This window comes from Saccopteryx bilineata, chromosome 2 (assembly GCF_036850765.1).
Source record: "Saccopteryx bilineata isolate mSacBil1 chromosome 2, mSacBil1_pri_phased_curated, whole genome shotgun sequence".
NCBI lineage: Eukaryota > Metazoa > Chordata > Mammalia > Chiroptera > Emballonuridae > Saccopteryx > Saccopteryx bilineata.
This window is the reverse complement of record NC_089491.1, coordinates 102,302,951-102,314,308: the sequence shown is the minus strand read 5'-3', so window position 1 is coordinate 102,314,308 and position 11,358 is coordinate 102,302,951. Positions and strand designations below refer to the sequence as shown.

Genomic DNA, 11,358 nt, shown 5'->3' with positions numbered 1-11,358 from the left:
CAACCATGGCAAGAGGTCATCAGTGGTGCCACTTTGTAAACGTGTGCTCTGGCTTAGAGAGGTTGGGTGGCGTGCCCATGATTCTATTGAATGGGAGCGATATAGTCTGCTCTATGGTCTGGCCCGATCACCCTGCCTGAGTGTATGACTGAGCTCTGATCACGCTTCATGATCATATGATTGGGCTGTGATCATCCTACATGCATGCATGATTGGGCTGTGATCACCCTGTCATATCCTATGATTGGGTCCTGCCTAGGTCACATGTCCCGTGCCACTGTTCTGGACCATGCAGGCCAAATCGCCAGGGCCGGGAAGAAGGAAGTGAGCAGGGCCCAGAGGCTGGCAGGCAGGGGTCCTGAGGGTGGGTGGCTCAAGGGAAGCTCGTCTTGGCTTAGCAGGGACGTCTGAAAATGAAGCTGGCCCTAGACTATGAAGTCAGCAGGCTGTCAAGGGATTTGTGAAGGAACAAACCTGCACCGTGCCAAGTTTGCTTATTCTTGGCTACAAATGACTTCCTTTTTCTGGGAAAAGAGGCTCATGGTGGTCATAAAACATTTCTTACGAACAAGTCTGTGCTGAGCTCAGGCCCAGTGACTCCTCCAGGTCATTTGAATTATGTCTCTTATAAAGTGCTTCCCAGGTGAAATATCAAGGGGACAGTGTTGGACAGAAAGATTTTAGAAGTGGGGTGTCCCCAGTGTAGAGGGGCCGTTTTCCCATACTCCTTCCTGCAGAGAGGGAACTCAGGCAGAGAGGTGGCTGGTGGGCGGGATGGGAGGTAAGGCCATCCTTCTGCTCTGGGTCCATCATTGGCATGGTTGGAGGGCTTAGCTGCTGCTCCTTGAAGCACATTTGTTACTTGCTGGCCTTGTCAAGGTCCCAGAGCACCACAGACTGGGTGGTTTAGACAGCAATAAGTCTTCTACTGCCAGAGGCTGGAAGCCCAGGTCACGGTGAGAGCACGGCTGGTCCCTCCTAGGCTGTGGCATGCCAGCCTCGCCCCCAGCTCCTGGGGTGAGCTGGCGATCTGTGACACCCTTGGCTTATAGACACACCTCTCTGGTCTCTGCCTTCATGTTCACATTCTATCTATGTGGGTGTCTATCTCTGTTTTTGATTTTACAAAGATAGTCATGCTGAATTTGGGCCCACTGTAATGACCTCATCTTAACTTGACCATCTCCAAAGACCCTATTTCCAAATAAGTACTAGGGGTTAGGACTTTCACTTCTTTTTTTTGGGGGGGGCATAATTCGACTCATAATAGCGGTTATTTTCAAGGGTTTCCTCTCTACTCAATCCTTTCCTGTCTCTTCTCCCCCCACTGACAACCCTAACCACATGTGTGAGTCAGGACACAGGCCGAGCTGCCCTCACAAAGGACTAGGACCCCCCACCTCTCGCCCCACCAGTGCCTCCTACCAGTACAGCTTTCTTTCTCTTGCATGTAGCAGTGTAGAAGTGGTGACCTGAGTCAGCAGGGATGTTTGCTGGCCTTTACTCGTCACCCTTTAAGGGCACCTGTCTTAACCTGCAGCATGCCTAAAATGTCTCCAGGAGGCTTCCCTGAAACAGACTGTTGGACCCCCTCAAGGTTGATACTAAGCATCACACCCATGTTCCTTTCAGACAGCCAGAGGTTGTGGTCCTGGTGCTGCCTGGAACCCTCAGGTCAAAGGCCAGGGAAGGAGCTGGCCTTGGGCTTTCTCTCCTGGCCCTTCTTGGTTTTTCTTTTGCTCTTAACTGTCTTGAAAGAAGCCCATTGTGACTAGAGCTTTTTGGCCCTGGGACTCCTGCTCAAGCTCATGTGTGACAGATACTGTGCTCAGCTCATGTGTGCTCAGCTCCTCAGTGTCCATGACATGCAGAAGGCAGACAGGCCAGGCCCGGTTACTGCAGCTGACCCCTGTGTGTCTCTCACTCGTGGTCATTCCAGTGTGCCTAATGCTTGGAGATTCATCATGTGCTTAGAAAGTAGCTTCAACCATGTCTTGGGAATGAAGGGCCTTGGTCCCTGGTAAGGGCAGTTTAGGAGCCCTGGAGAGGGCAGAGACCCCTTGGCAGCCTCTTTGCCCGCCCGAGTAAAGTCTGGTCTGAAATCCCATCTGGCCTTTTAAGGGTGCCCTTTTAATCTCAGATCCCAAAGCGCTCAGGAAGTACAGGCCGGGGAAGTGGGATGAGGAGAGGGGTGGCAAGCAGGCAGGACAGAGAACACATGTGAGATGGGAAATGCAGTGGCCACATCTTCAACACAATCATGTGGTTGCACAACCAGGAGATGGGGACCACCAGGAGCCATTCAGAAGCTGCCTGCCCCAGTGATTAATGTTTCTCCCACAAGGTCCTCAATGGTCTTATCACGTTACTACACCAGCACAAAGTAAAAAATCTGGTTATCTGAGGTAGATGAAGTTGCTTGGATATAGTCATTTAAGTCCAACTCCTCTAGGTCTGAAGGCCTGTGAACTAAAGATACAAGTTATCTGCCCCTACCCACCTTGCACACAATGAAGGTACAGACATGGGGTTATGGCATAGCAATTCCTGTTTAAGAAAAAGGAAAATGGGAGGTATTGGTTCATGACAATTCTGAAATCCAGCTGGGAAAATATTAGAAGTTCTTTGATTAAGTCTCAGGGCTTGAGAAGAATTCTCTGACTCTTACGTCCATCTTATCATCTCTCGGTTCTGTCCTCTTGGTCATCCTTACCTTCTCATCAGAGATTGAAGGTGTTCACCTCTGAGCATCTCTCAGTCTGCTTGCTGCCAGTAGGACTGTGGGGGTCTGATGGCCTCTTTTCATTGGGTCCTGCCAGTGTCCCTGTCAACTCAAGCTGGCAGGGTTTTCACTAGTACAGTTTTCTCAAACACTTTGTGGTCTTCTGTGAATCTCATTGGGGCACTCTTCACTAGACAGAGATGACATCACAGATCTTTTTGAGGTAAGCCCTTTTTATCTTGAGGTTCTCTGAAACAGGTAAAGGACAATGCCCTTCAGCTGCCTAGGGACCCCACTGCTCATACTTTATCTCTTGACCAGCTCCTTTGTGGTTGTAGATAGTCTATCCCCTGATGCTTTGGGGATTCTGAGGTCTTCACAAAAGATTGTTCAGCCATGATGCTGGATTTATTTCTGTCTCTCTCCTCTCACATTTGACTATAAGCAGCAAGAAGAAACTGGGGAAAACCTTCAACATTTTGCTAGGAAATCTCCTGAGCCAGACCCATGTTCATGAGGCGTAAGCTCTGCCTTCCCTGTAACTACAGGTGACTGTGTTGCAAAGGTTTCTGCTGTCATGAAACAAGGACCCCTCCTTGCTCCAACCTCCCACAGTGTGTCCTCAAAACCCAGATTCCCGCTGACAGCCCGTTCCAGGCCGTGCAGGCTCTCTCCGCCCAGCGCCTGCACGTGCATCCTGCGCTCACCCACGGCCCAGGCTCCACCCACCTCCGTGTTCTTGGGCGTCCCTCGGAGCAGCGTTACACAGAAACTAAAATTTTTCTTAATTATCTCTTGTTATATAATACATTAATTCAAAACTTTGTGTCTTAAAACAATAACACTTATTAGCTCCGTTTCTGAGTCAGGAGTCTGGGCCAAGCGTGCCAGGGTCCCCGCCTCAGGGTTTCTTACAGACTGCAAGGCCGGTGTGAGCCGGAGGGTTGTCGGGAGCTCCCGGGGGAAGGACGGCCTCTGGCTCACTCGCACAGCTGTGGGTGACCCGGTTCCTCCCAGCTGCTGGGCTGAGGCCTTGGTCTTTGTCAGGACAGCTTGTTCACTCTCTCTAGAGTGAGAGCAAGGCTGACGGCACAGCCTTCACAGCTCGGTCTTGGAAATGGCGTCCTATCATCTTCGTCACATCTGACTCATTAGAAATAGGTCACTAAGTACAGCTTGTGCTTACATAGCCATGCATGTACATATGCACATGGTACAAAAACACCTGTATGTGCACAGACACATGCACACATACACGCTCATATAAATACACATATATGAGCACACATACACTTGCACATACACAAATAGGCACATGCATACATACTCACAAACTCACTCATACATAAGCACAAGCACAGAGCCTTACACATACACATACCCATATACATACGGATACATACACACACTCATGTACATACACACACACACTAAAAACCCATGACATTTACACATGCATCTGACACACATGTGGATACCTACACACATGCACACACATCTAGACATGTACACATATACACATATGTGCACACACATGCGCCCATGGAGAAAGGTACAACCCCAGCATGTGGAAATCACTGGGAGCCATCTTTAGTCGCTGCTTAGGACAGGGCCAAGGCCGGGAGAAGGCCCCACTGGACCCCTCTTTGGAGTCTCTGAGGCAGGAAGCCTCGGTTTCTTCGGCCCTTTTTATTTCAAGTAACAGAGCTTCCCTAGGCCAATAATAGCAGCTGGGGGACTTTACCTCCCAGATGGCCAGGAGCTGGGCTCCCAGCCATGGTCATGGCTCAGAAGCTCCTCCCCGTCCCTCTCATGTCCTGGGCTTCCTCACAGCAGGGTGGCTGTGTCCTTAGAGCAGTCATGAGCCAGTGAGCCAGAGAGGCCTCAGAACCTGGGTGGCAGCCCACCGAGCTCATGTGGAAGAGGGCCTGGAGGTGTGCCCTGGGCGGGGGAAGGGCATGAGCCCCCGGAGGGTTGGGTGGTGAGATCACAGTAGGAAGAGCTCTGGGAGGAGGTACTGCGGAGGCCCTCTGTGAAAGGACCTTCCCCACCGCACAGCTGGATGGTTTAAATCTGCCCAGAGAGCAAGCTGCTAACTCTTTCTTCTTCCTCCCAGAACCTGAGAGGTGGGCTCCAGACTTGGACTTATGACAGCCTCCAGGGGAAGTACCATGGGAACGCTTTGTGGGAAATGTAAGTTTTTTCACACGGAAAAGTCAGAAGAGCGTGTTCGCCACCCAACCAGGCTTGCCTCACTTTGCTCCAGGTGACTGGCCCCTCTCCAACATTCGCTCTCAGCCAAGGTGACGGTTCAGTGACTGACAAGGGGAGAGGTATTTCTGGGACACTGGGACCTTGGGATAAGTCACCTGGTAGTGCTACCACGGGGCAACCCTGACCTCCTAAACCCAGAGGGGCAAGGCTGTGCTTCTGCTGGAGGTGGGGCCCGAGCCCACCCCTGAGGTCCCACTCTGGAGCAGGGGGCAAGGCTGTGCTTCTGCTGGAGGTGGGGCCCGAGCCCGCCCCTGAGGGCCCACTCTGGAGCAGGGGGCAAGGCTGTGCTTCTGCTGGAGGTGGGGCCCGAGCCCGCCCCTGAGGGCCCACTCTGGAGCAGGGGGCAAGGCTGTGCTTCTGCTGGAGGTGGGCCCGAGCCCGCCCCTGAGGGCCCACTCTGGAGCAGGGGGCAAGGCTGTGCTTCTGCTGGAGGTGGGGCCCGAGCCCGCCCCTGAGGGCCCACTCTGGAGCAGGGGGCAAGGCTGTGCTTCTGCTGGAGGTGGGGCCCGAGCCCGCCCCTGAGGGCCCACTCTGGAGCAGGGGGCAAGGCTGTGCTTCTGCTGGAGGTGGGGCCCGAGCCCGCCCCTGAGGGCCCACTCTGGAGCAGGGGGCAGGCAGGTCTCCTCTCAGGTGTGTCTGGAACATGGTGCCATGCTGCCTTTCTGTGTGTTCCTGAGGACAGGGTGGTGGCCATACTGTAGGCTTGCAGACTATATTGTGGGGAAAAGAGCTGTGCCCGGTGATCCCCAGAATAACTCCTTCTTGGCCTGTGAGAAGCGATGTTGGCATTGTGAAGACAGAGGGGCAGAGAGGCAGGCTGAACTGAAGTGCCTGGACCGGGGCTGGCTTCTGTCCTAGATCCCTGGTCTGTATATTAAGGGTTGGAGCTCACTCTCTGGCTTTCCCCAAATTCTCATGGTGGGGGGCATTGTCTGGTGTGCAAATAATTCACAAGACCTTCTAGGTTGAAAAAAGTTGATTCCTTCCCGGAGTCCTTGTTCCTTGGCTCTGTCTGCATTTCCCAATGTCTTCCAACAGACTTCCTGCCTCCTTCCCTCCCCTCGGGGGTTACAGCCTGGCTCCCCCCAGCTTCACAGCCTCTTGCCCCTGGGGTTCCTCTTGGCAACAGTTCCCTTGACATAAACAACCAAGCCTTTGTTTGCTTTCAGGGAAGTTCAGGAAACTCCTTAAAGTGGGTTAAGAGACTATTTTCTGGTTGGCTCCTTTCCCCTAATTAGCTTAGTGGACTCAAAGGGCTCTCAGAATCTGTTTTGCAATAGAGCAGTATTAACCATCTTCTCTTACTCCAGAGTTGCGTGATCAATAATAAATATCCACCAATAGGTAAGCTTTGTGCTAGGAGGTTCACCCATGTGACCCATGCAATCCTCACAACAGGGAAACAGAGGCACAGAGAGACTAGCTCATGGTGGGCACCGAGGGACTGTGCAATTGTGCAAGTTTTCTCAACCTGCTGGCAAACCCTGGGACACTCTTGCCATCTGGAGGAGTGTAGTGTTCCTTCTCACAGATGTGGCCAGCTTTCGTGATGGAAAGGACAGGGTGAACTGAGGCTCCGAGGCTGGGCTGGAAATGGCAACACCTTCTCCGCAACCCTCAGGGCCGTCCCAGGAGGTGCCTCTGCAGCTGACGGTTGGCAACAACTGCCCCGTGCCAGCCAGTGATCCTCCGGATCCCCTGGCCTCCCCGTCGACCTAAGCTGTTGCCATGGAGCCCTCCCCAAGTGGCAGATTTGTGAGTGAAGTCAATGTGGTGGTGGTATTCAGACATATTTTGAGGGGGTTTGTTGACCAAATGGATGACCACAGCACAGGCCGGCCTATCTCCAGGGTCCCTGCCGAGAAGAATAGTGAGGAGGAGACTGACCATGTCCCTCTTCCTCCACATCTGCTGCCCTGTTCTCACCTGGCAGCTACTGCAGCCACTTGGTTTGGTGAGCTTGACTCACCTCTTCATTTATTTATATACTTATTTATTCCCTCACCTTATTGACTCACCACTTTAGAGGAAGGAGGTGACTATTGGCCTCTTGCCACATCTTGGGGCCACTGTAGTGAGTGACTGGATGTAGAATTTGGTGTTGTCTCCCCTGCCTTTGGTGGCACCCATCAGAAGCCTTGACCTTCCTACAAGTATTGCTGTCACGTCCCTGTGAAAGACAGGGCACAGAGGGACCTTAGCGATACATTGCTCCAGCCCTGCCCTGTGAGGGTGCAGCGGCAGAGACTTGGGCTATGTGCTGAAGGCCCACAGCCCATCTGGGCCAAGCTGGCGGGCGCCCTGGCCCCTCACCTGGGCTGTGGGACCACCACCTGGGAGTTCAGGGGCAGATACTCCCACACAGCAGCAGAACAGTATTTCAGGGTACCTGCATTTACCAAGGAATCCTGAGAGGAGGCAGTTTTAATTCTGAGACCCAGTGGACCCCAGGCATTGTGGAAGGCAAACATATATGCAGTCAACTAGCAATGCCTTCTTATAACAAAATTTATCATCTCAACCATGTTTAAGCACACAGTTTGGTTGTGTTGAGTACATTCACAGTATTGTGAAACACATATCCAAAACTTTTTATCTTATAAGGCCGAAACTGTCTCCATTAAATAATAATCCCCATTTTCTGACTTCCCCAGCCCCCAGCACCTGATAATCTTTTATTTTCTGTATCAATGAACTTGATCACTCCACCGACTCCACTTAAGTGGAATCATACAGTGTGTGTCCTTGTGTGTCTGGCTTATTTCATTTAGCATGATGTCCTCAAGGTTAATTTGTGCTGTGGCACGGGTCAGAATTTCTTTCTGTTTTAAAGCTGAATATGATTCCGTTGCATGCGTAGACCACATTCTGTTGATTTCTTCATCCACAGGTGCATATTGGGTAGCTCCCAGCACTTGGCTATTGTGAACAGTGTTGCTATGAACACGGGGCGTAAATGAAAATGGAATTATTGTGTGCCTCAGGTTTTTGGTGGTAACTCCTTTCCCCCTGGGCATCGTGGACCCCCAGCAATCATGGTGCCCAGGCTGCTGCCGGCCCTGTGAGCTCCTGACAGGACAGACACATTATGTGGCCTGGCCTCCGTGGGATGGCGTGTTGCAGCAACCTGGGCCGAAACTGATGCCAGCAGCTGTCAGATGTCCTCACATTAAAAGGTCCAGGTGCCACCAGATGCAGCTCATGAATTACTCGTAACGAGTTTCCTGACAGCCATAGTTGTCATTCCACCTGTTGCAAAAAAAAAAAAGTCTCCAGTTTCTCTGGCCGGCTCGGGTCTGAGGGTTCCAGCCCCAGTTATGCAAAAGCTATCGCAGGGCCCAGGGTGCTGGGCCTCTTGCTCGGCTGTCTGCTGACACTGCAGGGCTGACCCAGTAAGTTTGAGAAACTCGAATGGAGCGACTCAAGAGAACAGTGAATGAGGCCAAGTTTCTTGCACATGGATAGGAAGCTGCCGGCTGCTGGTCTGGCGGCGGAGCTGTGTAAAACTGCTCAGCAGCCTGGGCCAACAGATACCGAGCAGAGTGGAAAACAGCCTGTAAAATCTGATAGGCTGTTAGGGCTTGCGAGACAGATGGGTGTGGAGGGGGCAGTGGGTGGGAACTGGGTCCAAAGGTTATGCTCTGGGTGGCTTTCAGACCTACAGGGCAGTCTGGGCATTAAGACATACGAAGGCCACCCAGGAGCCCCCTCCAGAGTGAAACTAAAGAAAGGGCTAATGGTAGGCTGACCTCTGTGATCAATGGGACAGATGACGGAAAGGGGGTCATAAATTGTGGAGTGTAGGAGGCGTCAGGCTGCAAAGACCAGTGGGCATGGGAGAGAAGTCAGTCTGATTGTGTTTCTCATAAAACACTGGTTAGCGCCTAGATCCACCGTGCATTGCCTATGCCGGCAGTGGCCTGTGAATCCTGGGTTCTGGGCAGTGCTCTGGGGAGGGTCAGCAGCCCTGAACAACAGAGAGCAGCTCAGAACCCATGACAGTGCTGTCAGGACCAGAGCGCATGGCGTGAGGCCAGGAGACCAGGTGACCAGGCGCAGTTCCATCTGGCCTGCGGAGGTGGGAGGCTGTGCTTGCAGAGACAGCCGCTCACACCCTCCTCGCCCTTGCATGTCTCTTAGGGCCCTGTGACAGCCCCACAGATGCAGATCCAGCTGTTGACTGAGGTCTGGGAGCCACTGTCAGGGCTGCCGGGCCCGATCTGGTGCATCTCGGAACTGGGCACCATGATGACCCAGCCCAGACCCCAGGCTGATGACTCTGTGATCATCATTTCCTCTTGTGCAGGGGTGTTGGTTTGGATTTAAACTTATTTTAGCAAGAGAAGAACCATGGCTTCATTTTTCCCCAAAGGATTGGGACTTCAAAGATAAATCCAGGATGCCCAGAAGTGAAAAGAAAGGCAGAACCGTACAGCCAGGCTGACCGCACGAAGGCAGAGCGGCATGGGGATGGAAATGTAGAACCTACAATGAATGAGTAAGAAACACATGCGATTTTAGAGAGCCTGGACCAGATCTAACCCATGAAGCAGAAAGAGGCCAGCAATGTGACCCTGAAGAAAATGTTGAAGGGACGACAAACAAATGCAGTTGTTTTGGAAACATTAAATAAATGAGAGACAGACCCAGGAGATATGATCTAGGAAATCAAAGTTCAGATCTTGAAAAATAACCCATCCCTGCCCCTGAACAACAAATGCACTTGCAAATATGCACGTTTCACCGATTCTGGAAGAGAGCAGACACAGCAGAAGAGGGAGAAAGAATTCAATGTAAGAGGCTCATGCGTAAATTTTACAACAACAAATTTGGAAATTCAGATAGAATTGATAATTTTCTCAGAAAATAAAACCAATCAACCTGCCTCCAGACTCAGAAGATTTCTTTTTCTTCTTTTTTTTTTTTTTTTTTTTTCAGTGAGGGAGAGAGAGCGAGAGCGAGAGAGAGAGAGACAGACAGAGTGAGAGAGAAAGATAGGGATAGACAGACAAGAGAGATGAGAAGCATGAACTCATAGTTGTGTCATATTAGTTGTTCATTAATTGCTTCTCATACATGCCTTGACTGGGGTGGGGGAGCTCCAGCTGAGCCAGTGGCCTTCTGCTCAAGCCAAGGACTTTGGGCTTCAAGCCAGTGACCTTGGGCTTTAAGTCAGTGATCATGGGATCATGTCTGTGATCCCACGTTCAAGCTGGTAACTCTGCACTCATGCTGGATGAGCCTGTACTAAAGCCTGTCACCTTGGGGTTTCAAACCTGGGTCCTTTGTGTCCCAGGTTGATGCTCTACCCACTGCACACCACCCAGTCAGGCTAGGAGACTTCTGAATACACCAAAAATTACAGAAGTATTAGAAGATATTGTCATAGTTCCACTCCAAAAAAGGTTTTGTAGTTGAACAGTTTGAGAGACTTGTGCAACCTTAGAGGGACCATTCAGCCCCACACAACTTAATATACTTTTCAGGGGATTATAACAAGAGAGACAGCTTTGGCCCTGGCCAGTTGGCTCAGCAGCAGAGCGTTGGCCCGACATGTGGAAGTCCCAGGTTCGATTGTTGGTCAGGGCACACAGGAGAAGCGCCCGTCTGCTTCTCCACCCCTCCTTCTCTCCTTCCTCTCTGTCTCTCTCTTCCCCTCCCACAGCCAAGGCTCCATTGGAACAGTGTTGGCCTGGATGCTGAGGATGGCTCCATGGCCTCTGCCTCAGGCACTAGAATGGCTTTGGCAGAAACAGAGCAACACCTCGGACGGGTAGAGCATCGCCCTGGTGGGCATGCCGGGTGGGTCCCAGCTGGGCGCATGCAGGAGTCTGCCTCCTCGCTTCTAACTTCAGAAAAATACAAAAAATAAAAAAATAAAAGAGAGAGAGAGAGAGAGAGAGAGAGAGACAGCTTTGCATGTAATTCTACATATAAAGGTAGAAACACACTTGACAGTAGAACTGGCTAGAATAACAAGGTGCATAAATATAATATGCTTAATGATGCTGGTTTGGGAGCACTTCCATTATTGTCAGAAAGAAATATTTGTATGGCTACCACACAAATATAGACATTCAACATTATTTATAAAATCCCAGTATAACAGGAAAATAGGCATATAAAAATTTAAAAGCTAGAGATGTAATTTTAATTATTTGCATATGAAAAAGTCAGTATAATACATTGCACTGATTTGAACTAAGTTAAATTAGCTGAATCCAAGATAAATTAACAAGCCATAATTATTTTCAAAATGCCAGCATCTTGCTAATATAATTTTTTTAAAGAAAAGTTCCTATTCATATGATTATTGAAAACTGACAATATTATATATAATATTGTGTAAAAAAAAACAAAAA

The 11,358-nt window shown here is 50.7% G+C and overlaps 1 long non-coding RNA gene across 1 annotated transcript; it reads left to right on the top strand.

Moving 5' to 3' along the window:
• The first annotated feature begins 4,562 nt into the window (after positions 1-4,562).
• Positions 4,563-9,857, top strand: LOC136322901 (uncharacterized). The gene is made up of 3 exons (XR_010728878.1): positions 4,563-4,656; positions 4,839-4,915; positions 9,137-9,857. It is a non-coding gene; the product is annotated as an uncharacterized lncRNA (long non-coding RNA).
• Positions 9,858-11,358: the final 1,501 nt, after the last annotated feature.